Here is a 24,810-nt window from a genome sequence, read left to right as displayed (position 1 = left end):
TGGGGTTTTGAATAGACAGAGCATATGTTATAGGACAATTATAGAATCTATTCCGTTTGGACTGTATTTTTAATAGTCATGATAACATGCTAGCATGTGAGTCGATCTTGCACAGTGAATGATGGAGCAGTGTCTGTCATCTACTTGGTCAGCTGTAGATGGCTCACCTGGGGAGATGTGAAAAGAGAGAGCTCCAGTGGCGCAATCGGTTAGCGCGCGGTACTTATACAGCAGTACTTGCACTGAGCCATGCCGAGGTTGTGAGTTCGAGCCTCACCTGTAGCAGCCGTGTTGATTTTCATAAACCATTTCACAAAAAGTAAAGTTTAAACTCAGAGTATGGACGGCCCTTGCTAGAGAGTCTTTACTTCTTATAGGATCTACGTGTCCTACTCCTCTGGGTGCCAAATATCACATATCCTCCGCGATGCTCAGTTTAAACATTCCATGATGTGCCATCTTGCATTTCATGCAAACACCACATCAGTGCATTTAAAAATACATTTGTAGAATAATAAATATGATGAAAACAGTGTTCTCACATGATAACCATAAACTGAAGAGCTTCAAAAAATGCTGTATCAGCTACTTACAATAAAAGGTGACTCGAAAAAACTAGCAAAAGAAGAGCATCATCATATTAAAGGTTCTATTCACCATCTTGAGTTGCACCATAGCAGCTTATGGTGCTTTTCTGCTCAGAGTGTGCCTCCAATCCCACATTCATTTTTAATTTCTTTGCAGTTTAAAAACCAACAATTACTGCTCGAAGTTCACTTTTCAAAACCATTCAACCTATTAAATGTATTTCTCTAACCTATGAATGTGGTCCATGTTCACTTTTCCTCATCTTCATCTCGATACTCCTTTCCCAGAAACCAGGTTCACTTCTTCATTCAACCCACCCATCCAAGGTCACCAAATCTTTGAAGCAAGTCTGCCTATTCTCCCTTTCTCTCTATGTACAAGATACCTTGTATCATTTGAATGGACAGCAGGAGAGAAGGATATTTATGGTGAGTGGGGGTGGGGTTTTGAGGAGTAACCTCATTTGCCTAAGAGCCGGGGTATCTGGGAAAAAAAGTATTTTATGGGGGAAGACTTTCACATCTCCTTGGTGAAATTTGTAGGGCCTTATAACATCCTTTCTGTGGATGCAGATTCAGTCGGAACAGAGGTCCTAGTCCTCGCTCTGCCTTTCAAAGGAACTGTAAATATGCATGGCTTATTTGGCTTTGCCCGGCAGGGTGAGAATGGCGTTTGTCAGGCGTTCGTCAGGCGATCGGAAGGGGTGAGGCAATAATGTATAATTCAATGATCTTCATGATATTTTCTTGATAATATGAAAGCAGGAAAGGGAAGCTTGGCAATAAGCAATCCTAAAGCAAGGTGTGACTCCAGGGAAGAATGACTTGAAAACAACATACAGAAAGACTCATGTAAAAAGGCCCTGATGAGGCTTGAACTCATGACCCCTGGTTTACAAGACCAGTGCTCTGCCACTGAGCTACAAGGCCAGTCTGCACGCAGGATGTAAATTGCAACATGTATTCTTACTCAGGTATGAATATATCTATGATTTTGAGACTCTGTATGGAAACGTAGTTGCATATGAATGTCCACGTGCGCGCACACATTGAAGACCATGCTTAAGGCACTTTTTTTGGAAGTATGAAAAACTACATTTTCATATGAGAAAATAAGAGTTTTCGCATTCAAGACCATACCGATAGCTCTAGTTAGTATGTCTGCAATCAGTGACATATAGAGAACCCACTTATTAGAAGTGATCTGTCTCTGTGGGGCAGACATATGTTAACAGTCATTCATTTGAGACGGCCTAAACTTTAGGAGTAAGAGCTGCTTTCTTATCAATCTATTTATCCAAACTGGTTAATAAGCCAGGAGTGAGTGAAAGGCAATCCTCTGGAAACTCCATGAAAGATCTAATTTCTATTACGCACAAAATACTTCACTTTATTTGACATATTTGTTAAAATGGAACAGTCAGATGATCCCATCTAGCGGATCCTGGCTCTGTCTTGAAAGAGAGTGTAATTATACTACAAGAAATGCTGGCCATCAAAAGAGACTCTGATGGCTTTCCGACGAAGGTGGGATTCGAACCCACGCGTGCAGAGCACAATGGATTAGCAGTCCATCGCCTTAACCACTCGGCCACCTCGTCTGCCCTACAGCCCCATCTGAAACCTTGCTTCACAAAAGGTACTGAAGTGTCAATATACTGTACCTAAAAAAGAAAAAAACAGCTGAGACAAGATCTCACATTCCACGTCTTCCCCCAATCAGGGACCTACATTTCATTTTTGGGAAATTCTTACTATGTGCTAATTACAAATATTCATAAGATTCCCCTAGACTTTGTCAGAACTGTCAAGATATAATTCTATGGGGTTTTGAATAGACAGAGCATATGTTATAGGACAATTATAGAATCTATTCCGTTTGGACTGTATTTTTAATAGTCATGATAACATGCTAGCATGTGAGTCGATCTTGCACAGTGAATGATGGAGCAGTGTCTGTCATCTACTTGGTCAGCTGTAGATGGCTCACCTGGGGAGATGTGAAAAGAGAGAGCTCCAGTGGCGCAATCGGTTAGCGCGCGGTACTTATACAGCAGTACTTGCACTGAGCCATGCCGAGGTTGTGAGTTCGAGCCTCACCTGGAGCAGCCGTGTTGTTTTTCATAAACCATTTCACAAAAAGTAAAGTTTAAACTCAGAGTATGGACGGCCCTTGCTAGAGAGTCTTTACTTCTTATAGGATCTACGTGTCCTACTCCTCTGGGTGCCAAATATCACATATCCTCCGCGATGCTCAGTTTAAACATTCCATGATGTGCCATCTTGCATTTCATGCAAACACCACATCAGTGCATTTAAAAATACATTTGTAGAATAATAAATATGATGAAAACTGTGTTCTCACATGATAACCATAAACTGAAGAGCTGCAAAAAATGCTGGATCAGCTACTTACAATAAAAGGTGACTCGAAAAAACTAGCAAAAGAAGAGCATCATCATATTAAAGGTTCTATTCACCATCTTGAGTTGCACCATAGCAGCTTATGGTGCTTTTCTGTTCAGAGTGTGCCTCCAATCCCACATTCATTTTTAATTTCTTTGCAGTTTAAAAACCAACAATTACTGCTCGAAGTTCACTTTTCAAAACCATTCAACCTATTAAATGTATTTCTCTAACCTATGAATGTGGTCCATGTTCACTTTTCCTCATCTTCATCTCGATACTCCTTTCCCAGAAACCAGGTTCACTTCTTCATTCAACCCACCCATCCAAAGTCACCAAATCTTTGAAGCAAGTCTGCCTATTCTCCCTTTCTCTCTATGTACAAGATACCTTGTATCATTTGAATGGACAGCAGGAGAGAAGGATATTTATGGTGAGTGGGGGTGGGGTTTTGAGGAGTAACCTCATTTGCCTAAGAGCCGGGGTATCTGGGAAAAAAAGTATTTTATGGGGGAAGACTTTCACATCTCCTTGGTGAAATTTGTAGGGCCTTATAACATCCTTTCTGTGGATGCAGATTCAGTCGGAACAGAGGTCCTAGTCCTCGCTCTGCCTTTCAAAGGAACTGTAAATATGCATGGCTTATTTGGCTTTGCCCGGCAGGGCTTGCCCGGCAGGGTGAGAATGGCGTTTGTCAGGCGTTCGTCAGGCGATCGGAAGGGGTGAGGCAATAATTTATAATTCAATGATCTTCATGATATTTTCTTGATAATATGAAAGCAGGAAAGGGAAGCTTGGCAATAAGCAATCCTAAAGCAAGGTGTGACTCCAGGGAAGAATGACTTGAAAACAACATACAGAAAGACTCATGTAAAAAGGCCCTGATGAGGCTTGAACTCATGACCCCTGGTTTACAAGACCAGTGCTCTGCCACTGAGCTACAAGGCCAGTCTGCACGCAGGATGTAAATTGCAACATGTATTCTTACTCAGGTATGAATATATCTATGATTTTGAGACTCTGTATGGAAACGTAGTTGCATATGAATGTCCACGTGCGCGCACACATTGAAGACCATGCTTAAGGCACTTTTTTTGGAAGTATGAAAAACTACATTTTCATATGAGAAAATAAGAGTTTTCGCATTCAAGACCATACCGATAGCTCTAGTTAGTATGTCTGCAATCAGTGACATATAGAGAACCCACTTATTAGAAGTGATCTGTCTCTGTGGGGCAGACATATGTTAACAGTCATTCATTTGAGACGGCCTAAACTTTAGGAGTAAGAGCTGCTTTCTTATCAATCTATTTATCCAAACTGGTTAATAAGCCAGGAGTGAGTGAAAGGCAATCCTCTGGAAACTCCATGAAAGATCTAATTTCTATTACGCACAAAATACTTCACTTTATTTGACATATTTGTTAAAATGGAACAGTCAGATGATCCCATCTAGCGGATCCTGGCTCTGTCTTGAAAGAGAGTGTAATTATACTACAAGAAATGCTGGCCATCAAAAGAGACTCTGATGGCTTTCCGACGAAGGTGGGATTCGAACCCACGCGTGCAGAGCACAATGGATTAGCAGTCCATCGCCTTAACCACTCGGCCACCTCGTCTGCCCTACAGCCCCATCTGAAACCTTGCTTCACAAAAGGTACTGAAGTGTCAATATACTGTACCTAAAAAAGAAAAAAACAGCTGAGACAAGATCTCACATTCCACGTCTTCCCCCAATCAGGGACCTACATTTCATTTTTGGGAAATTCTTACTATGTGCTAATTACAAATATTCATAAGATTCCCCTAGACTTTGTCAGAACTGTCAAGATATAATTCTATGGGGTTTTGAATAGACAGAGCATATGTTATAGGACAATTATAGAATCTATTCCGTTTGGACTGTATTTTTAATAGTCATGATAACATGCTAGCATGTGAGTCGATCTTGCACAGTGAATGATGGAGCAGTGTCTGTCATCTACTTGGTCAGCTGTAGATGGCTCACCTGGGGAGATGTGAAAAGAGAGAGCTCCAGTGGCGCAATCGGTTAGCGCGCGGTACTTATACAGCAGTACTTGCACTGAGCCATGCCGAGGTTGTGAGTTCGAGCCTCACCTGGAGCAGCCGTGTTGTTTTTCATAAACCATTTCACAAAAAGTAAAGTTTAAACTCAGAGTATGGACGGCCCTTGCTAGAGAGTCTTTACTTCTTATAGGATCTACGTGTCCTACTCCTCTGGGTGCCAAATATCACATATCCTCCGCGATGCTCAGTTTAAACATTCCATGATGTGCCATCTTGCATTTCATGCAAACACCACATCAGTGCATTTAAAAATACATTTGTAGAATAATAAATATGATGAAAACTGTGTTCTCACATGATAACCATAAACTGAAGAGCTGCAAAAAATGCTGGATCAGCTACTTACAATAAAAGGTGACTCGAAAAAACTAGCAAAAGAAGAGCATCATCATATTAAAGGTTCTATTCACCATCTTGAGTTGCACCATAGCAGCTTATGGTGCTTTTCTGTTCAGAGTGTGCCTCCAATCCCACATTCATTTTTAATTTCTTTGCAGTTTAAAAACCAACAATTACTGCTCGAAGTTCACTTTTCAAAACCATTCAACCTATTAAATGTATTTCTCTAACCTATGAATGTGGTCCATGTTCACTTTTCCTCATCTTCATCTCGATACTCCTTTCCCAGAAACCAGGTTCACTTCTTCATTCAACCCACCCATCCAAAGTCACCAAATCTTTGAAGCAAGTCTGCCTATTCTCCCTTTCTCTCTATGTACAAGATACCTTGTATCATTTGAATGGACAGCAGGAGAGAAGGATATTTATGGTGAGTGGGGGTGGGGTTTTGAGGAGTAACCTCATTTGCCTAAGAGCCGGGGTATCTGGGAAAAAAAGTATTTTATGGGGGAAGACTTTCACATCTCCTTGGTGAAATTTGTAGGGCCTTATAACATCCTTTCTGTGGATGCAGATTCAGTCGGAACAGAGGTCCTAGTCCTCGCTCTGCCTTTCAAAGGAACTGTAAATATGCATGGCTTATTTGGCTTTGCCCGGCAGGGCTTGCCCGGCAGGGTGAGAATGGCGTTTGTCAGGCGTTCGTCAGGCGATCGGAAGGGGTGAGGCAATAATTTATAATTCAATGATCTTCATGATATTTTCTTGATAATATGAAAGCAGGAAAGGGAAGCTTGGCAAAAAGCAATCCTAAAGCAAGGTGTGACTCCAGGGAAGAATGACTTGAAAACAACATACAGAAAGACTCATGTAAAAAGGCCCTGATGAGGCTTGAACTCATGACCCCTGGTTTACAAGACCAGTGCTCTGCCACTGAGCTACAAGGCCAGTCTGCACGCAGGATGTAAATTGCAACATGTATTCTTACTCAGGTATGAATATATCTATGATTTTGAGACTCTGTATGGAAACGTAGTTGCATATGAATGTCCACGTGCGCGCACACATTGAAGACCATGCTTAAGGCACTTTTTTTGGAAGTATGAAAAACTACATTTTCATATGAGAAAATAAGAGTTTTCGCATTCAAGACCATACCGATAGCTCTAGTTAGTATGTCTGCAATCAGTGACATATAGAGAACCCACTTATTAGAAGTGATCTGTCTCTGTGGGGCAGACATATGTTAACAGTCATTCATTTGAGACGGCCTAAACTTTAGGAGTAAGAGCTGCTTTCTTATCAATCTATTTATCCAAACTGGTTAATAAGCCAGGAGTGAGTGAAAGGCAATCCTCTGGAAACTCCATGAAAGATCTAATTTCTATTACGCACAAAATACTTCACTTTATTTGACATATTTGTTAAAATGGAACAGTCAGATGATCCCATCTAGCGGATCCTGGCTCTGTCTTGAAAGAGAGTGTAAGTGTAATTATACTACAAGAAATGCTGGCCATCAAAAGAGACTCTGATGGCTTTCCGACGAAGGTGGGATTTGAACCCACGCGTGCAGAGCACAATGGATTAGCAGTCCATCGCCTTAACCACTCGGCCACCTCGTCTGCCCTACAGCCCCATCTGAAACCTTGCTTCACAAAAGGTTCTGAAGTGTCAATATACTGTACCTAAAAAAGAAAAAAACAGCTGAGGCAAGATCTCACATTCCACGTCTTCCCCCAATCAGGGACCTACATTTCATTTTTGGGAAATTCTTACTATGTGCTAATTGCAAATATTCATAAGATTCCCCTAGACTTTGTCAGAACTGTCAAGATATAATTCTATGGGGTTTTGAATTGACAGAGCATATGTTATAGGACAATTATAGAATCTATTCCGTTTGGACTGTATTTTTAATAGTCATGATAACATGCTAGCATGTGAGTCGATCTTGCACAGTGAATGATGGAGCAGTGTCTGTCATCTACTTGGTCAGCTGTAGATGGCTCACCTGGGGAGATGTGAAAATAGAGAGCTCCAGTGGCGCAATCGGTTAGCGCGCGGTACTTATACAGCAGTACTTGCACTGAGCCATGCCGAGGTTGTGAGTTCGAGCCTCACCTGGAGCAGCCGTGTTGTTTTTCATAAACCATTTCACAAAAAGTAAAGTTTAAACTCAGAGTATGGACGGCCCTTGCTAGAGAGTCTTTACTTCTTATAGGATCTACGTGTCCTACTCCTCTGGGTGCCAAATATCACATATCCTCCGCGATGCTCAGTTTAAACATTCCATGATGTGCCATCTTGCATTTCATGCAAACACCACATCAGTGCATTTAAAAATACATTTGTAGAATAATAAATATGATGAAAACTGTGTTCTCACATGATAACCATAAACTGAAGAGCTGCAAAAAATGCTGTATCAGCTACTTACAATAAAAGGTGACTCGAAAAAACTAGCAAAAGAAGAGCATCATCATATTAAAGGTTCTATTCACCATCTTGAGTTGCACCATAGCAGCTTATGGTGCTTTTCTGCTCAGAGTGTGCCTCCAATCCCACATTCATTTTTAATTTCTTTGCAGTTTAAAAAACAACAATTACTGCTCGAAGTTCACTTTTCAAAACCATTCAACCTATTAAATGTATTTCTCTAACCTATGAATGTGGTCCATGTTCACTTTTCCTCATCTTCATCTCGATACTCCTTTGCCAGAAACCAGGTTCACTTCTTCATTCAACCCACCCATCCAAGGTCACCAAATCTTTGAAGCAAGTCTGCCTATTCTCCCTTTCTCTCTATGTACAAGATACCTTGTATCATTTGAATGGACAGCAGGAGAGAAGGATATTTATGGTGAGTGGGGGTGGGGTTTTGAGGAGTAACCTAATTTGCCTAAGAGCCGGGGTATCTGGGAAAAAAAGTATTTTATGGGGGAAGACTTTCACATCTCCTTGGTGAAATTTGTAGGGCCTTATAACATCCTTTCTGTGGATGCAGATTCAGTCGGAACAGAGGTCCTAGTCCTCGCTCTGCCTTTCAAAGGAACTGTAAATATGCATGGCTTATTTGGCTTTGCCCGGCAGGGCTTGCCCGGCAGGGTGAGAATGGCGTTTGTCAGGCGTTCGTCAGGCGATCGGAAGGGGTGAGGCAATAATTTATAATTCAATGATCTTCATGATATTTTCTTGATAATATGAAAGCAGGAAAGGGAAGCTTGGCAATAAGCAATCCTAAAGCAAGGTGTGACTCCAGGGAAGAATGACTTGAAAACAACATACAGAAAGACTCATGTAAAAAGGCCCTGATGAGGCTTGAACTCATGACCCCTGGTTTACAAGACCAGTGCTCTGCCACTGAGCTACAAGGCCAGTCTGCACGCAGGATGTAAATTGCAACATGTATTCTTACTGAGGTATGAATATATCTATGATTTTGAGACTCTGTATGGAAACGTAGTTGCATATGAATGTCCACGTGCGCGCACACATTGAAGACCATGCTTAAGGCACTTTTTTTGGAAGTATGAAAAACTACATTTTCATATGAGAAAATAAGAGTTTTCGCATTCAAGACCATACCGATAGCTCTAGTTAGTATGTCTGCAATCAGTGACATATAGAGAACCCACTTATTAGAAGTGATCTGTCTCTGTGGGGCAGACATATGTTAACAGTCATTCATTTGAGACGGCCTAAACTTTAGGAGTAAGAGCTGCTTTCTTATCAATCTATTTATCCAAACTGGTTAATAAGCCAGGAGTGAGTGAAAGGCAATCCTCTGGAAACTCCATGAAAGATCTAATTTCTATTACGCACAAAATACTTCACTTTATTTGACATATTTGTTAAAATGGAACAGTCAGATGATCCCATCTAGCGGATCCTGGCTCTGTCTTGAAAGAGAGTGTAATTATACTACAAGAAATGCTGGCCATCAAAAGAGACTCTGATGGCTTTCCGACAAAGGTGGGATTTGAACCCACGCGTGCAGAGCACAATGGATTAGCAGTCCATCGCCTTAACCACTCGGCCACCTCGTCTGCCCTACAGCCCCATCTGAAACCTTGCTTCACAAAAGGTACTGAAGTGTCAATATACTGTACCTAAAAAAGAAAAAAACAGCTGAGGCAAGATCTCACATTCCACGTCTTCCCCCAATCAGGGACCTACATTTCATTTTTGGGAAATTCTTACTATGTGCTAATTACAAATATTCATACGATTCCCCTAGACTTTGTCAGAACTGTCAAGATATAATTCTATGGGGTTTTGAATAGACAGAGCATATGTTATAGGACAATTATAGAATCTATTCCGTTTGGACTGTATTTTTAATAGTCATGATAACATGCTAGCATGTGAGTCGATCTTGCACAGTGAATGATGGAGCAGTGTCTGTCATCTACTTGGTCAGCTGTAGATGGCTCACCTGGGGAGATGTGAAAAGAGAGAGCTCCAGTGGCGCAATCGGTTAGCGCGCGGTACTTATACAGCAGTACTTGCACTGAGCCATGCCGAGGTTGTGAGTTCGAGCCTCACCTGTAGCAGCCGTGTTGATTTTCATAAACCATTTCACAAAAAGTAAAGTTTAAACTCAGAGTATGGACGGCCCTTGCTAGAGAGTCTTTACTTCTTATAGGATCTACGTGTCCTACTCCTCTGGGTGCCAAATATCACATATCCTCCGCGATGCTCAGTTTAAACATTCCATGATGTGCCATCTTGCATTTCATGCAAACACCACATCAGTGCATTTAAAAATACATTTGTAGAATAATAAATATGATGAAAACAGTGTTCTCACATGATAACCATAAACTGAAGAGCTTCAAAAAATGCTGTATCAGCTACTTACAATAAAAGGTGACTCGAAAAAACTAGCAAAAGAAGAGCATCATCATATTAAAGGTTCTATTCACCATCTTGAGTTGCACCATAGCAGCTTATGGTGCTTTTCTGCTCAGAGTGTGCCTCCAATCCCACATTCATTTTTAATTTCTTTGCAGTTTAAAAACCAACAATTACTGCTCGAAGTTCACTTTTCAAAACCATTCAACCTATTAAATGTATTTCTCTAACCTATGAATGTGGTCCATGTTCACTTTTCCTCATCTTCATCTCGATACTCCTTTCCCAGAAACCAGGTTCACTTCTTCATTCAACCCACCCATCCAAGGTCACCAAATCTTTGAAGCAAGTCTGCCTATTCTCCCTTTCTCTCTATGTACAAGATACCTTGTATCATTTGAATGGACAGCAGGAGAGAAGGATATTTATGGTGAGTGGGGGTGGGGTTTTGAGGAGTAACCTCATTTGCCTAAGAGCCGGGGTATCTGGGAAAAAAAGTATTTTATGGGGGAAGACTTTCACATCTCCTTGGTGAAATTTGTAGGGCCTTATAACATCCTTTCTGTGGATGCAGATTCAGTCGGAACAGAGGTCCTAGTCCTCGCTCTGCCTTTCAAAGGAACTGTAAATATGCATGGCTTATTTGGCTTTGCCCGGCAGGGTGAGAATGGCGTTTGTCAGGCGTTCGTCAGGCGATCGGAAGGGGTGAGGCAATAATGTATAATTCAATGATCTTCATGATATTTTCTTGATAATATGAAAGCAGGAAAGGGAAGCTTGGCAATAAGCAATCCTAAAGCAAGGTGTGACTCCAGGGAAGAATGACTTGAAAACAACATACAGAAAGACTCATGTAAAAAGGCCCTGATGAGGCTTGAACTCATGACCCCTGGTTTACAAGACCAGTGCTCTGCCACTGAGCTACAAGGCCAGTCTGCACGCAGGATGTAAATTGCAACATGTATTCTTACTCAGGTATGAATATATCTATGATTTTGAGACTCTGTATGGAAACGTAGTTGCATATGAATGTCCACGTGCGCGCACACATTGAAGACCATGCTTAAGGCACTTTTTTTGGAAGTATGAAAAACTACATTTTCATATGAGAAAATAAGAGTTTTCGCATTCAAGACCATACCGATAGCTCTAGTTAGTATGTCTGCAATCAGTGACATATAGAGAACCCACTTATTAGAAGTGATCTGTCTCTGTGGGGCAGACATATGTTAACAGTCATTCATTTGAGACGGCCTAAACTTTAGGAGTAAGAGCTGCTTTCTTATCAATCTATTTATCCAAACTGGTTAATAAGCCAGGAGTGAGTGAAAGGCAATCCTCTGGAAACTCCATGAAAGATCTAATTTCTATTACGCACAAAATACTTCACTTTATTTGACATATTTGTTAAAATGGAACAGTCAGATGATCCCATCTAGCGGATCCTGGCTCTGTCTTGAAAGAGAGTGTAATTATACTACAAGAAATGCTGGCCATCAAAAGAGACTCTGATGGCTTTCCGACGAAGGTGGGATTCGAACCCACGCGTGCAGAGCACAATGGATTAGCAGTCCATCGCCTTAACCACTCGGCCACCTCGTCTGCCCTACAGCCCCATCTGAAACCTTGCTTCACAAAAGGTACTGAAGTGTCAATATACTGTACCTAAAAAAGAAAAAAACAGCTGAGACAAGATCTCACATTCCACGTCTTCCCCCAATCAGGGACCTACATTTCATTTTTGGGAAATTCTTACTATGTGCTAATTACAAATATTCATAAGATTCCCCTAGACTTTGTCAGAACTGTCAAGATATAATTCTATGGGGTTTTGAATAGACAGAGCATATGTTATAGGACAATTATAGAATCTATTCCGTTTGGACTGTATTTTTAATAGTCATGATAACATGCTAGCATGTGAGTCGATCTTGCACAGTGAATGATGGAGCAGTGTCTGTCATCTACTTGGTCAGCTGTAGATGGCTCACCTGGGGAGATGTGAAAAGAGAGAGCTCCAGTGGCGCAATCGGTTAGCGCGCGGTACTTATACAGCAGTACTTGCACTGAGCCATGCCGAGGTTGTGAGTTCGAGCCTCACCTGGAGCAGCCGTGTTGTTTTTCATAAACCATTTCACAAAAAGTAAAGTTTAAACTCAGAGTATGGACGGCCCTTGCTAGAGAGTCTTTACTTCTTATAGGATCTACGTGTCCTACTCCTCTGGGTGCCAAATATCACATATCCTCCGCGATGCTCAGTTTAAACATTCCATGATGTGCCATCTTGCATTTCATGCAAACACCACATCAGTGCATTTAAAAATACATTTGTAGAATAATAAATATGATGAAAACTGTGTTCTCACATGATAACCATAAACTGAAGAGCTGCAAAAAATGCTGGATCAGCTACTTACAATAAAAGGTGACTCGAAAAAACTAGCAAAAGAAGAGCATCATCATATTAAAGGTTCTATTCACCATCTTGAGTTGCACCATAGCAGCTTATGGTGCTTTTCTGTTCAGAGTGTGCCTCCAATCCCACATTCATTTTTAATTTCTTTGCAGTTTAAAAACCAACAATTACTGCTCGAAGTTCACTTTTCAAAACCATTCAACCTATTAAATGTATTTCTCTAACCTATGAATGTGGTCCATGTTCACTTTTCCTCATCTTCATCTCGATACTCCTTTCCCAGAAACCAGGTTCACTTCTTCATTCAACCCACCCATCCAAAGTCACCAAATCTTTGAAGCAAGTCTGCCTATTCTCCCTTTCTCTCTATGTACAAGATACCTTGTATCATTTGAATGGACAGCAGGAGAGAAGGATATTTATGGTGAGTGGGGGTGGGGTTTTGAGGAGTAACCTCATTTGCCTAAGAGCCGGGGTATCTGGGAAAAAAAGTATTTTATGGGGGAAGACTTTCACATCTCCTTGGTGAAATTTGTAGGGCCTTATAACATCCTTTCTGTGGATGCAGATTCAGTCGGAACAGAGGTCCTAGTCCTCGCTCTGCCTTTCAAAGGAACTGTAAATATGCATGGCTTATTTGGCTTTGCCCGGCAGGGTGAGAATGGCGTTTGTCAGGCGTTCGTCAGGCGATCGGAAGGGGTGAGGCAATAATTTATAATTCAATGATCTTCATGATATTTTCTTGATAATATGAAAGCAGGAAAGGGAAGCTTGGCAATAAGCAATCCTAAAGCAAGGTGTGACTCCAGGGAAGAATGACTTGAAAACAACATACAGAAAGACTCATGTAAAAAGGCCCTGATGAGGCTTGAACTCATGACCCCTGGTTTACAAGACCAGTGCTCTGCCACTGAGCTACAAGGCCAGTCTGCACGCAGGATGTAAATTGCAACATGTATTCTTACTCAGGTATGAATATATCTATGATTTTGAGACTCTGTATGGAAACGTAGTTGCATATGAATGTCCACGTGCGCGCACACATTGAAGACCATGCTTAAGGCACTTTTTTTGGAAGTATGAAAAACTACATTTTCATATGAGAAAATAAGAGTTTTCGCATTCAAGACCATACCGATAGCTCTAGTTAGTATGTCTGCAATCAGTGACATATAGAGAACCCACTTATTAGAAGTGATCTGTCTCTGTGGGGCAGACATATGTTAACAGTCATTCATTTGAGACGGCCTAAACTTTAGGAGTAAGAGCTGCTTTCTTATCAATCTATTTATCCAAACTGGTTAATAAGCCAGGAGTGAGTGAAAGGCAATCCTCTGGAAACTCCATGAAAGATCTAATTTCTATTACGCACAAAATACTTCACTTTATTTGACATATTTGTTAAAATGGAACAGTCAGATGATCCCATCTAGCGGATCCTGGCTCTGTCTTGAAAGAGAGTGTAATTATACTACAAGAAATGCTGGCCATCAAAAGAGACTCTGATGGCTTTCCGACGAAGGTGGGATTCGAACCCACGCGTGCAGAGCACAATGGATTAGCAGTCCATCGCCTTAACCACTCGGCCACCTCGTCTGCCCTACAGCCCCATCTGAAACCTTGCTTCACAAAAGGTACTGAAGTGTCAATATACTGTACCTAAAAAAGAAAAAAACAGCTGAGACAAGATCTCACATTCCACGTCTTCCCCCAATCAGGGACCTACATTTCATTTTTGGGAAATTCTTACTATGTGCTAATTACAAATATTCATAAGATTCCCCTAGACTTTGTCAGAACTGTCAAGATATAATTCTATGGGGTTTTGAATAGACAGAGCATATGTTATAGGACAATTATAGAATCTATTCCGTTTGGACTGTATTTTTAATAGTCATGATAACATGCTAGCATGTGAGTCGATCTTGCACAGTGAATGATGGAGCAGTGTCTGTCATCTACTTGGTCAGCTGTAGATGGCTCACCTGGGGAGATGTGAAAAGAGAGAGCTCCAGTGGCGCAATCGGTTAGCGCGCGGTACTTATACAGCAGTACTTGCACTGAGCCATGCCGAGGTTGTGAGTTCGAGCCTCACCTGGAGCAGCCGTGTTGTTTTTCATAAACCATTTCACAAAAAGTAAAGTTTAAACTCAGAGTATGGACGGCCCTTGCTAGAGAGTCTTTACTTCTTATAGGATCTACGTGTCCTACTCCTCTGGGTGCCAAATATCACATATCCTCCGCGATGCTCAGTTTAAACATTCCATGATGTGCCATCTTGCATTTCATGCAAACACCACATCAGTGCATTTAAAAATACATTTGTAGAATAATAAATATGATGAAAACTGTGTTCTCACATGATAACCATAAACTGAAGAGCTGCAAAAAATGCTGGATCAGCTACTTACAATAAAAGGTGACTCGAAAAAACTAGCAAAAGAAGAGCATCATCATATTAAAGGTTCTATTCACCATCTTGAGTTGCACCATAGCAGCTTATGGTGCTTTTCTGTTCAGAGTGTGCCTCCAATCCCACATTCATTTTTAATTTCTTTGCAGTTTAAAAACCAACAATTACTGCTCGAAGTTCACTTTTCAAAACCATTCAACCTATTAAATGTATTTCTCTAACCTATGAATGTGGTCCATGTTCACTTTTCCTCATCTTCATCTCGATACTCCTTTCCCAGAAACCAGGTTCACTTCTTCATTCAACCCACCCATCCAAAGTCACCAAATCTTTGAAGCAAGTCTGCCTATTCTCCCTTTCTCTCTATGTACAAGATACCTTGTATCATTTGAATGGACAGCAGGAGAGAAGGATATTTATGGTGAGTGGGGGTGGGGTTTTGAGGAGTAACCTCATTTGCCTAAGAGCCGGGGTATCTGGGAAAAAAAGTATTTTATGGGGGAAGACTTTCACATCTCCTTGGTGAAATTTGTAGGGCCTTATAACATCCTTTCTGTGGATGCAGATTCAGTCGGAACAGAGGTCCTAGTCCTCGCTCTGCCTTTCAAAGGAACTGTAAATATGCATGGCTTATTTGGCTTTGCCCGGCAGGGCTTGCCCGGCAGGGCTTGCCCGGCAGGGTGAGAATGGCGTTTGTCAGGCGTTCGTCAGGCGATCGGAAGGGGTGAGGCAATAATTTATAATTCAATGATCTTCATGATATTTTCTTGATAATATGAAAGCAGGAAAGGGAAGCTTGGCAATAAGCAATCCTAAAGCAAGGTGTGACTCCAGGGAAGAATGACTTGAAAACAACATACAGAAAGACTCATGTAAAAAGGCCCTGATGAGGCTTGAACTCATGACCCCTGGTTTACAAGACCAGTGCTCTGCCACTGAGCTACAAGGCCAGTCTGCACGCAGGATGTAAATTGCAACATGTATTCTTACTCAGGTATGAATATATCTATGATTTTGAGACTCTGTATGGAAACGTAGTTGCATATGAATGTCCACGTGCGCGCACACATTGAAGACCATGCTTAAGGCACTTTTTTTGGAAGTATGAAAAACTACATTTTCATATGAGAAAATAAGAGTTTTCGCATTCAAGACCATACCGATAGCTCTAGTTAGTATGTCTGCAATCAGTGACATATAGAGAACCCACTTATTAGAAGTGATCTGTCTCTGTGGGGCAGACATATGTTAACAGTCATTCATTTGAGACGGCCTAAACTTTAGGAGTAAGAGCTGCTTTCTTATCAATCTATTTATCCAAACTGGTTAATAAGCCAGGAGTGAGTGAAAGGCAATCCTCTGGAAACTCCATGAAAGATCTAATTTCTATTACGCACAAAATACTTCACTTTATTTGACATATTTGTTAAAATGGAACAGTCAGATGATCCCATCTAGCGGATCCTGGCTCTGTCTTGAAAGAGAGTGTAATTATACTACAAGAAATGCTGGCCATCAAAAGAGACTCTGATGGCTTTCCGACGAAGGTGGGATTCGAACCCACGCGTGCAGAGCACAATGGATTAGCAGTCCATCGCCTTAACCACCCGGCCACCTCGTCTGCCCTACAGCCCCATCTGAAACCTTGCTTCACAAAAGGTACTGAAGTGTCAATATACTGTACCTAAAAAAGAAAAAAACAGCTGAGACAAGATCTCACATTCCACGTCTTCCCCCAATCAGGGACCTACATTTCATTTTTGGGAAATTCTTACTATGTGCTAATTACAAATATTCATAAGATTCCCCTAGACTTTGTCAGAACTGTCAAGATATAATTCTATGGGGTTTTGAATAGACAGAGCATATGTTATAGGACAATTATAGAATCTATTCCGTTTGGACTGTATTTTTAATAGTCATGATAACATGCTAGCATGTGAGTCGATCTTGCACAGTGAATGATGGAGCAGTGTCTGTCATCTACTTGGTCAGCTGTAGATGGCTCACCTGGGGAGATGTGAAAAGAGAGAGCTCCAGTGGCGCAATCGGTTAGCGCGCGGTACTTATACAGCAGTACTTGCACTGAGCCATGCCGAGGTTGTGAGTTCGAGCCTCACCTGGAGCAGCCGTGTTGTTTTTCATAAACCATTTCACAAAAAGTAAAGTTTAAACTCAGAGTATGGACGGCCCTTGCTAGAGAGTCTTTACTTCTTATAGGATCTACGTGTCCTACTCCTCTGGGTGCCAAATATCACATATCCTCCGCGATGCTCAGTTTAAACATTCCATGATGTGCCATCTTGCATTTCATGCAAACACCACATCAGTGCATTTAAAAATACATTTGTAGAATAATAAATATGATGAAAACTGTGTTCTCACATGATAACCATAAACTGAAGAGCTGCAAAAAATGCTGGATCAGCTACTTACAATAAAAGGTGACTCGAAAAAACTAGCAAAAGAAGAGCATCATCATATTAAAGGTTCTATTCACCATCTTGAGTTGCACCATAGCAGCTTATGGTGCTTTTCTGTTCAGAGTGTGCCTCCAATCCCACATTCATTTTTAATTTCTTTGCAGTTTAAAAACCAACAATTACTGCTCGAAGTTCACTTTTCAAAACCATTCAACCTATTAAATGTATTTCTCTAACCTATGAATGTGGTCCATGTTCACTTTTCCTCATCTTCATCTCGATACTCCTTTCCCAGAAACCAGGTTCACTTCTTCATTCAACCCACCCATCCAAAGTCACCAAATCTTTGAAGCAAGTCTGCCTATTCTCCCTTTCTCTCTATGTACAAGATACCTTGTATCATTTGAATGGACAGCAGGAGAGAAGGATATTTATGGTGAGTGGGGGTGGGGTTTTGAGGAGTAACCTCATTTGCCTAAGAGCCGGGGTATCTGGGAAAAAAAGTATTTTATGGGGGAAGACTTTCACATCTCCTTGGTGAAATTTGTAGGGCCTTATAACATCCTTTCTGTGGATGCAGATTCAGTCGGAACAGAGGTCCTAGTCCTCGCTCTGCCTTTCAAAGGAACTGTAAATATGCATGGCTTATTTGGCTTTGCCCGGCAGGGCTTGCCCGGCAGGGTGAGAATGGCGTTTGTCAGGCGTTCGTCAGGCGATCGGAAGGGGTGAGGCAATAATTTATAATTCAATGATCTTCATGATATTTTCTTGATAATATGAAAGCAGGAAAGGGAAGCTTGGCAAAAAGCAATCCTAAAGCAAGGTGTGACTCCAGGGAAGAATGACTTGAAAACAACATACAGAAAGACTCATGTAAAAAGGCCCTGATGAGGCTTGAACTCATGACCCCTGGTTTACAAGACCAGTGCTCTGCCACTGAGCTACAAGGCCAGTCTGCACGCAGGATGTAAATTGCAACATGTATTCTTACTCAGGTATGAATATATCTATGATTTTGAGACTCTGTATGGAAACGTAGTTGCATATGAATGTCCACGTGCGCGCACACATTGAAGACCATGCTTAAGGCACTTTTTTTGGAAGTATGAAAAACTACATTTTCATATGAGAAAATAAGAGTTTTCGCATTCAAGACCATACCGATAGCTCTAGTTAGTATGTCTGCAATCAGTGACATATAGAGAACCCACTTATTAGAAGTGATCTGTCTCTGTGGGGCAGACATATGTTAACAGTCATTCATTTGAGACGGCCTAAACTTTAGGAGTAAGAGCTGCTTTCTTATCAATCTATTTATCCAAACTGGTTAATAAGCCAGGAGTGAGTGAAAGGCAATCCTCTGGAAACTCCATGAAAGATCTAATTTCTATTACGCACAAAATACTTCACTTTATTTGACATATTTGTTAAAATGGAACAGTCAGATGATCCCATCTAGCGGATCCTGGCTCTGTCTTGAAAGAGAGTGTAAGTGTAATTATACTACAAGAAATGCTGGCCATCAAAAGAGACTCTGATGGCTTTCCGACGAAGGTGGGATTCGAACCCACGCGTGCAGAGCACAATGGATTAGCAGTCCATCGCCTTAACCACTCGGCCACCTCGTCTGCCCTACAGCCCCATCTGAAACCTTGCTTCACAAAAGGTTCTGAAGTGTCAATATACTGTACCTAAAAAAGAAAAAAACAGCTGAGGCAAGATCTCACATTCCACGTCTTCCCCCAATCAGGGACCTACATTTCATTTTTGGGAAATTCTTACTATGTGCTAATTGCAAATATTCATAAGATTCCCCTAGACTTTGTCAGAACTGTCAAGATATAATTCTATGGGGTTTTGAATTGACAGAGCATATGTTATAGGACAATTATAGAATCTATTCCGTTTGGACTGTATTTTTAATAGTCATGATAACATGCTAGCATGTGAGTCGATCTTGCACAGTGAATGATGGAGCAGTGTCTGTCATCTACTTGGTCAGCTGTAGATGGCTCACCTGGGGAGATGTGAAAATAGAGAGCTCCAGTGGCGCAATCGGTTAGCGCGCGGTACTTATACAGCAGTACTTGCACTGAGCCATGCCGAGGTTGTGAGTTCGAGCCTCACCTGGAGCAGCCGTGTTGTTTTTCATAAACCATTTCACAAAAAGTAAAGTTTAAACTCAGAGTATGGACGGCCCTTGCTAGAGAGTCTTTACTTCTTATAGGATCTACGTGTCCTACTCCTCTGGGTGCCAAATATCACATATCCTCCGCGATGCTCAGTTTAAACATTCCATGATGTGCCATCTTGCATTTCATGCAAACACCACATCAGTGCATTTAAAAATACATTTGTAGAATAATAAATATGATGAAAACAGTGTTCTCACATGATAACCATAAACTGAAGAGCTGCAAAAAATGCTGTATCAGCTACTTACAATAAAAGGTGACTCGAAAAAACTAGCAAAAGAAGAGCATCATCATATTAAAGGTTCTATTCACCATCTTGAGTTGCACCATAGCAGCTTATGGTGCTTTTCTGCTCAGAGTGTGCCTCCAATCCCACATTCATTTTTAATTTCTTTGCAGTTTAAAAAACAACAATTACTGCTCGAAGTTCACTTTTCAAAACCATTCAACCTATTAAATGTATTTCTCTAACCTATGAATGTGGTCCATGTTCACTTTTCCTCATCTTCATCTCGATACTCCTTTGCCAGAAACCAGGTTCACTTCTTCATTCAACCCACCCATCCAAGGTCACCAAATCTTTGAAGCAAGTCTGCCTATTCTCCCTTTCTCTCTATGTACAAGATACCTTGTATCATTTGAATGGACAGCAGGAGAGAAGGATATTTATGGTGAGTGGGGGTGGGGTTTTGAGGAGTAACCTCATTTGCCTAAGAGCCGGGGTATCTGGGAAAAAAAGTATTTTATGGGGGAAGACTTTCACATCTCCTTGGTGAAATTTGTAGGGCCTTATAACATCCTTTCTGTGGATGCAGATTCAGTCGGAACAGAGGTCCTAGTCCTCGCTCTGCCTTTCAAAGGAACTGTAAATATGCATGGCTTATTTGGCTTTGCCCGGCAGGGCTTGCCCGGCAGGGTGAGAATGGCGTTCGTCAGGCGTTCGTCAGGCGATCGGAAGGGGTGAGGCAATAATTTATAATTCAATGATCTTCATGATATTTTCTTGATAATATGAAAGCAGGAAAGGGAAGCTTGGCAATAAGCAATCCTAAAGCAAGGTGTGACTCCAGGGAAGAATGACTTGAAAACAACATACAGAAAGACTCATGTAAAAAGGCCCTGATGAGGCTTGAACTCATGACCCCTGGTTTACAAGACCAGTGCTCTGCCACTGAGCTACAAGGCCAGTCTGCACGCAGGATGTAAATTGCAACATGTATTCTTACTGAGGTATGAATATATCTATGATTTTGAGACTCTGTATGGAAACGTAGTTGCATATGAATGTCCACGTGCGCGCACACATTGAAGACCATGCTTAAGGCACTTTTTTTGGAAGTATGAAAAACTACATTTTCATATGAGAAAATAAGAGTTTTCGCATTCAAGACCATACCGATAGCTCTAGTTAGTATGTCTGCAATCAGTGACATATAGAGAACCCACTTATTAGAAGTGATCTGTCTCTGTGGGGCAGACATATGTTAACAGTCATTCATTTGAGACGGCCTAAACTTTAGGAGTAAGAGCTGCTTTCTTATCAATCTATTTATCCAAACTGGTTAATAAGCCAGGAGTGAGTGAAAGGCAATCCTCTGGAAACTCCATGAAAGATCTAATTTCTATTACGCACAAAATACTTCACTTTATTTGACATATTTGTTAAAATGGAACAGTCAGATGATCCCATCTAGCGGATCCTGGCTCTGTCTTGAAAGAGAGTGTAATTATACTACAAGAAATGCTGGCCATCAAAAGAGACTCTGATGGCTTTCCGACAAAGGTGGGATTTGAACCCACGCGTGCAGAGCACAATGGATTAGCAGTCCATCGCCTTAACCACTCGGCCACCTCGTCTGCCCTACAGCCCCATCTGAAACCTTGCTTCACAAAAGGTACTGAAGTGTCAATATACTGTACCTAAAAAAGAAAAAAACAGCTGAGGCAAGATCTCACATTCCACGTCTTCCCCCAATCAGGGACCTACATTTCATTTTTGGGAAATTCTTACTATGTGCTAATTACAAATATTCATACGATTCCCCTAGACTTTGTCAGAACTGTCAAGATATAATTCTATGGGGTTTTGAATAGACAGAGCATATGTTATAGGACAATTATAGAATCTATTCCGTTTGGACTGTATTTTTAATAGTCATGATAACATGCTAGCATGTGAGTCGATCTTGCACAGTGAATGATGGAGCAGTGTCTGTCATCTACTTGGTCAGCTGTAGATGGCTCACCTGGGGAGATGTGAAAAGAGAGAGCTCCAGTGGCGCAATCGGTTAGCGCGCGGTACTTATACAGCAGTACTTGCACTGAGCCATGCCGAGGTTGTGAGTTCGAGCCTCACCTGTAGCAGCCGTGTTGATTTTCATAAACCATTTCACAAAAAGTAAAGTTTAAACTCAGAGTATGGACGGCCCTTGCTAGAGAGTCTTTACTTCTTATAGGATCTACGTGTCCTACTCCTCTGGGTGCCAAATATCACATATCCTCCGCGATGCTCAGTTTAAACATTCCATGATGTGCCATCTTGCATTTCATGCAAACACCACATCAGTGCATTTAAAAATACATTTGTAGAATAATAAATATGATGAAAACAGTGTTCTCACATGATAACCATAAACTGAAGAGCTGCAAAAAATGCTGTATCAGCTACTTACAATAAAAGGTGACTCGAAAAAACTAGCAAAAGAAGAGCATCATCATATTAAAGGTTCTATTCACCATCTTGAGTTGCACCATAGCAGCTTATGGTGCTTTTCTGTTCAGAGTGTGCCTCCAATCCCACATTCATTTTTAATTTCTTTGCAGTTTAAAAACCAACAATTACTGCTCGAAGTTCACTTTTCAAAACCATTCAACCTATTAAATGTATTTCTCTAACCTATGAATGTGGTCCATGTTCACTTTTCCTCATCTTCATCTCGATACTCCTTTCCCAGAAACCAGGTTCACTTCTTCATTCAACCCACCCATCCAAGGTCACCAAATCTTTGAAGCAAGTCTGCCTATTCTCCCTTTCTCTCTATGTACAAGATACCTTGTATCATTTGAATGGACAGCAGGAGAGAAGGATATTTATGGTGAGTGGGGGTGGGGTTTTGAGGAGTAACCTCATTTGCCTAAGAGCCGGGGTATCTGGGAAAAAAAGTATTTTATGGGGGAAGACTTTCACATCTCCTTGGTGAAATTTGTAGGGCCTTATAACATCCTTTCTGTGGATGCAGATTCAGTCGGAACAGAGGTCCTAGTCCTCGCTCTGCCTTTCAAAGGAACTGTAAATATGCATGGCTTATTTGGCTTTGCCCGGCAGGGTGAGAATGGCGTTTGTCAGGCGTTCGTCAGGCGATCGGAAGGGGTGAGGCAATAATGTATAATTCAATGATCTTCATGATATTTTCTTGATAATATGAAAGCAGGAAAGGGAAGCTTGGCAATAAGCAATCCTAAAGCAAGGTGTGACTCCAGGGAAGAATGACTTGAAAACAACATACAGAAAGACTCATGTAAAAAGGCCCTGATGAGGCTTGAACTCATGACCCCTGGTTTACAAGACCAGTGCTCTGCCACTGAGCTACAAGGCCAGTCTGCACGCAGGATGTAAATTGCAACATGTATTCTTACTCAGGTATGAATATATCTATGATTTTGAGACTCTGTATGGAAACGTAGTTGCATATGAATGTCCACGTGCGCGCACACATTGAAGACCATGCTTAAGGCACTTTTTTTGGAAGTATGAAAAACTACATTTTCATATGAGAAAATAAGAGTTTTCGCATTCAAGACCATACCGATAGCTCTAGTTAGTATGTCTGCAATCAGTGACATATAGAGAACCCACTTATTAGAAGTGATCTGTCTCTGTGGGGCAGACATATGTTAACAGTCATTCATTTGAGACGGCCTAAACTTTAGGAGTAAGAGCTGCTTTCTTATCAATCTATTTATCCAAACTGGTTAATAAGCCAGGAGTGAGTGAAAGGCAATCCTCTGGAAACTCCATGAAAGATCTAATTTCTATTACGCACAAAATACTTCACTTTATTTGACATATTTGTTAAAATGGAACAGTCAGATGATCCCATCTAGCGGATCCTGGCTCTGTCTTGAAAGAGAGTGTAATTATACTACAAGAAATGCTGGCCATCAAAAGAGACTCTGATGGCTTTCCGACGAAGGTGGGATTCGAACCCACGCGTGCAGAGCACAATGGATTAGCAGTCCATCGCCTTAACCACTCGGCCACCTCGTCTGCCCTACAGCCCCATCTGAAACCTTGCTTCACAAAAGGTACTGAAGTGTCAATATACTGTACCTAAAAAAGAAAAAAACAGCTGAGACAAGATCTCACATTCCACGTCTTCCCCCAATCAGGGACCTACATTTCATTTTTGGGAAATTCTTACTATGTGCTAATTACAAATATTCATAAGATTCCCCTAGACTTTGTCAGAACTGTCAAGATATAATTCTATGGGGTTTTGAATAGACAGAGCATATGTTATAGGACAATTATAGAATCTATTCCGTTTGGACTGTATTTTTAATAGTCATGATAACATGCTAGCATGTGAGTCGATCTTGCACAGTGAATGATGGAGCAGTGTCTGTCATCTACTTGGTCAGCTGTAGATGGCTCACCTGGGGAGATGTGAAAAGAGAGAGCTCCAGTGGCGCAATCGGTTAGCGCGCGGTACTTATACAGCAGTACTTGCACTGAGCCATGCCGAGGTTGTGAGTTCGAGCCTCACCTGGAGCAGCCGTGTTGTTTTTCATAAACCATTTCACAAAAAGTAAAGTTTAAACTCAGAGTATGGACGGCCCTTGCTAGAGAGTCTTTACTTCTTATAGGATCTACGTGTCCTACTCCTCTGGGTGCCAAATATCACATATCCTCCGCGATGCTCAGTTTAAACATTCCATGATGTGCCATCTTGCATTTCATGCAAACACCACATCAGTGCATTTAAAAATACATTTGTAGAATAATAAATATGATGAAAACTGTGTTCTCACATGATAACCATAAACTGAAGAGCTGCAAAAAATGCTGGATCAGCTACTTACAATAAAA

The 24,810-nt window shown here is 41.2% G+C and overlaps 28 non-coding genes across 28 annotated transcripts; 11 read left to right on the top strand and 17 right to left on the bottom strand.

Annotated features, from left to right (window-relative positions):
* Positions 1–190: 190 nt before the first annotated feature.
* Positions 191–285, top strand: TRNAI-UAU (transfer RNA isoleucine (anticodon UAU)). The gene is made up of 2 exons: positions 191–228; positions 250–285. It is a non-coding gene; the product is annotated as a tRNA-Ile (tRNA).
* A 1,160-nt stretch (positions 286–1,445) lies between these two features.
* On the bottom strand, positions 1,446–1,517 carry TRNAT-UGU (transfer RNA threonine (anticodon UGU)). Its single transcript has one exon. It is a non-coding gene; the product is annotated as a tRNA-Thr (tRNA).
* A 589-nt stretch (positions 1,518–2,106) lies between these two features.
* TRNAS-GCU (transfer RNA serine (anticodon GCU)) lies at positions 2,107–2,188 on the bottom strand. Its single transcript has one exon. It is a non-coding gene; the product is annotated as a tRNA-Ser (tRNA).
* Positions 2,189–2,600: 412 nt separating this feature from the next.
* Positions 2,601–2,695, top strand: TRNAI-UAU (transfer RNA isoleucine (anticodon UAU)). The gene is made up of 2 exons: positions 2,601–2,638; positions 2,660–2,695. It is a non-coding gene; the product is annotated as a tRNA-Ile (tRNA).
* Positions 2,696–3,869: 1,174 nt separating this feature from the next.
* TRNAT-UGU (transfer RNA threonine (anticodon UGU)) lies at positions 3,870–3,941 on the bottom strand. The gene has a single exon. It is a non-coding gene; the product is annotated as a tRNA-Thr (tRNA).
* Positions 3,942–4,530: 589 nt separating this feature from the next.
* TRNAS-GCU (transfer RNA serine (anticodon GCU)) lies at positions 4,531–4,612 on the bottom strand. The gene has a single exon. It is a non-coding gene; the product is annotated as a tRNA-Ser (tRNA).
* Positions 4,613–5,024: 412 nt separating this feature from the next.
* TRNAI-UAU (transfer RNA isoleucine (anticodon UAU)) lies at positions 5,025–5,119 on the top strand. The gene is made up of 2 exons: positions 5,025–5,062; positions 5,084–5,119. It is a non-coding gene; the product is annotated as a tRNA-Ile (tRNA).
* Positions 5,120–6,293: 1,174 nt separating this feature from the next.
* Positions 6,294–6,365, bottom strand: TRNAT-UGU (transfer RNA threonine (anticodon UGU)). Its single transcript has one exon. It is a non-coding gene; the product is annotated as a tRNA-Thr (tRNA).
* A 595-nt stretch (positions 6,366–6,960) lies between these two features.
* TRNAS-GCU (transfer RNA serine (anticodon GCU)) lies at positions 6,961–7,042 on the bottom strand. Its single transcript has one exon. It is a non-coding gene; the product is annotated as a tRNA-Ser (tRNA).
* A 412-nt stretch (positions 7,043–7,454) lies between these two features.
* TRNAI-UAU (transfer RNA isoleucine (anticodon UAU)) lies at positions 7,455–7,549 on the top strand. The gene is made up of 2 exons: positions 7,455–7,492; positions 7,514–7,549. It is a non-coding gene; the product is annotated as a tRNA-Ile (tRNA).
* A 1,174-nt stretch (positions 7,550–8,723) lies between these two features.
* On the bottom strand, positions 8,724–8,795 carry TRNAT-UGU (transfer RNA threonine (anticodon UGU)). Its single transcript has one exon. It is a non-coding gene; the product is annotated as a tRNA-Thr (tRNA).
* A 1,083-nt stretch (positions 8,796–9,878) lies between these two features.
* TRNAI-UAU (transfer RNA isoleucine (anticodon UAU)) lies at positions 9,879–9,973 on the top strand. Its single transcript has 2 exons — positions 9,879–9,916; positions 9,938–9,973. It is a non-coding gene; the product is annotated as a tRNA-Ile (tRNA).
* Positions 9,974–11,133: 1,160 nt separating this feature from the next.
* TRNAT-UGU (transfer RNA threonine (anticodon UGU)) lies at positions 11,134–11,205 on the bottom strand. The gene has a single exon. It is a non-coding gene; the product is annotated as a tRNA-Thr (tRNA).
* A 589-nt stretch (positions 11,206–11,794) lies between these two features.
* TRNAS-GCU (transfer RNA serine (anticodon GCU)) lies at positions 11,795–11,876 on the bottom strand. The gene has a single exon. It is a non-coding gene; the product is annotated as a tRNA-Ser (tRNA).
* Positions 11,877–12,288: 412 nt separating this feature from the next.
* On the top strand, positions 12,289–12,383 carry TRNAI-UAU (transfer RNA isoleucine (anticodon UAU)). Its single transcript has 2 exons — positions 12,289–12,326; positions 12,348–12,383. It is a non-coding gene; the product is annotated as a tRNA-Ile (tRNA).
* A 1,160-nt stretch (positions 12,384–13,543) lies between these two features.
* Positions 13,544–13,615, bottom strand: TRNAT-UGU (transfer RNA threonine (anticodon UGU)). Its single transcript has one exon. It is a non-coding gene; the product is annotated as a tRNA-Thr (tRNA).
* Positions 13,616–14,204: 589 nt separating this feature from the next.
* Positions 14,205–14,286, bottom strand: TRNAS-GCU (transfer RNA serine (anticodon GCU)). The gene has a single exon. It is a non-coding gene; the product is annotated as a tRNA-Ser (tRNA).
* Positions 14,287–14,698: 412 nt separating this feature from the next.
* TRNAI-UAU (transfer RNA isoleucine (anticodon UAU)) lies at positions 14,699–14,793 on the top strand. The gene is made up of 2 exons: positions 14,699–14,736; positions 14,758–14,793. It is a non-coding gene; the product is annotated as a tRNA-Ile (tRNA).
* Positions 14,794–15,981: 1,188 nt separating this feature from the next.
* TRNAT-UGU (transfer RNA threonine (anticodon UGU)) lies at positions 15,982–16,053 on the bottom strand. The gene has a single exon. It is a non-coding gene; the product is annotated as a tRNA-Thr (tRNA).
* A 1,083-nt stretch (positions 16,054–17,136) lies between these two features.
* On the top strand, positions 17,137–17,231 carry TRNAI-UAU (transfer RNA isoleucine (anticodon UAU)). Its single transcript has 2 exons — positions 17,137–17,174; positions 17,196–17,231. It is a non-coding gene; the product is annotated as a tRNA-Ile (tRNA).
* A 1,174-nt stretch (positions 17,232–18,405) lies between these two features.
* Positions 18,406–18,477, bottom strand: TRNAT-UGU (transfer RNA threonine (anticodon UGU)). The gene has a single exon. It is a non-coding gene; the product is annotated as a tRNA-Thr (tRNA).
* Positions 18,478–19,072: 595 nt separating this feature from the next.
* On the bottom strand, positions 19,073–19,154 carry TRNAS-GCU (transfer RNA serine (anticodon GCU)). The gene has a single exon. It is a non-coding gene; the product is annotated as a tRNA-Ser (tRNA).
* Positions 19,155–19,566: 412 nt separating this feature from the next.
* TRNAI-UAU (transfer RNA isoleucine (anticodon UAU)) lies at positions 19,567–19,661 on the top strand. The gene is made up of 2 exons: positions 19,567–19,604; positions 19,626–19,661. It is a non-coding gene; the product is annotated as a tRNA-Ile (tRNA).
* A 1,174-nt stretch (positions 19,662–20,835) lies between these two features.
* TRNAT-UGU (transfer RNA threonine (anticodon UGU)) lies at positions 20,836–20,907 on the bottom strand. Its single transcript has one exon. It is a non-coding gene; the product is annotated as a tRNA-Thr (tRNA).
* Positions 20,908–21,990: 1,083 nt separating this feature from the next.
* TRNAI-UAU (transfer RNA isoleucine (anticodon UAU)) lies at positions 21,991–22,085 on the top strand. Its single transcript has 2 exons — positions 21,991–22,028; positions 22,050–22,085. It is a non-coding gene; the product is annotated as a tRNA-Ile (tRNA).
* A 1,160-nt stretch (positions 22,086–23,245) lies between these two features.
* TRNAT-UGU (transfer RNA threonine (anticodon UGU)) lies at positions 23,246–23,317 on the bottom strand. The gene has a single exon. It is a non-coding gene; the product is annotated as a tRNA-Thr (tRNA).
* A 589-nt stretch (positions 23,318–23,906) lies between these two features.
* Positions 23,907–23,988, bottom strand: TRNAS-GCU (transfer RNA serine (anticodon GCU)). The gene has a single exon. It is a non-coding gene; the product is annotated as a tRNA-Ser (tRNA).
* A 412-nt stretch (positions 23,989–24,400) lies between these two features.
* TRNAI-UAU (transfer RNA isoleucine (anticodon UAU)) lies at positions 24,401–24,495 on the top strand. The gene is made up of 2 exons: positions 24,401–24,438; positions 24,460–24,495. It is a non-coding gene; the product is annotated as a tRNA-Ile (tRNA).
* The last annotated feature ends 315 nt before the right edge of the window (positions 24,496–24,810 follow it).

The sequence above is a fragment of the Triturus cristatus genome, chromosome 12, assembly GCF_964204655.1.
Source record: "Triturus cristatus chromosome 12, aTriCri1.1, whole genome shotgun sequence".
Classification (NCBI taxonomy): domain Eukaryota; kingdom Metazoa; phylum Chordata; class Amphibia; order Caudata; family Salamandridae; genus Triturus; species Triturus cristatus.
Note: the sequence above shows the minus strand (reverse complement) of the source record. Positions and strands in the feature narration are given on the sequence as shown.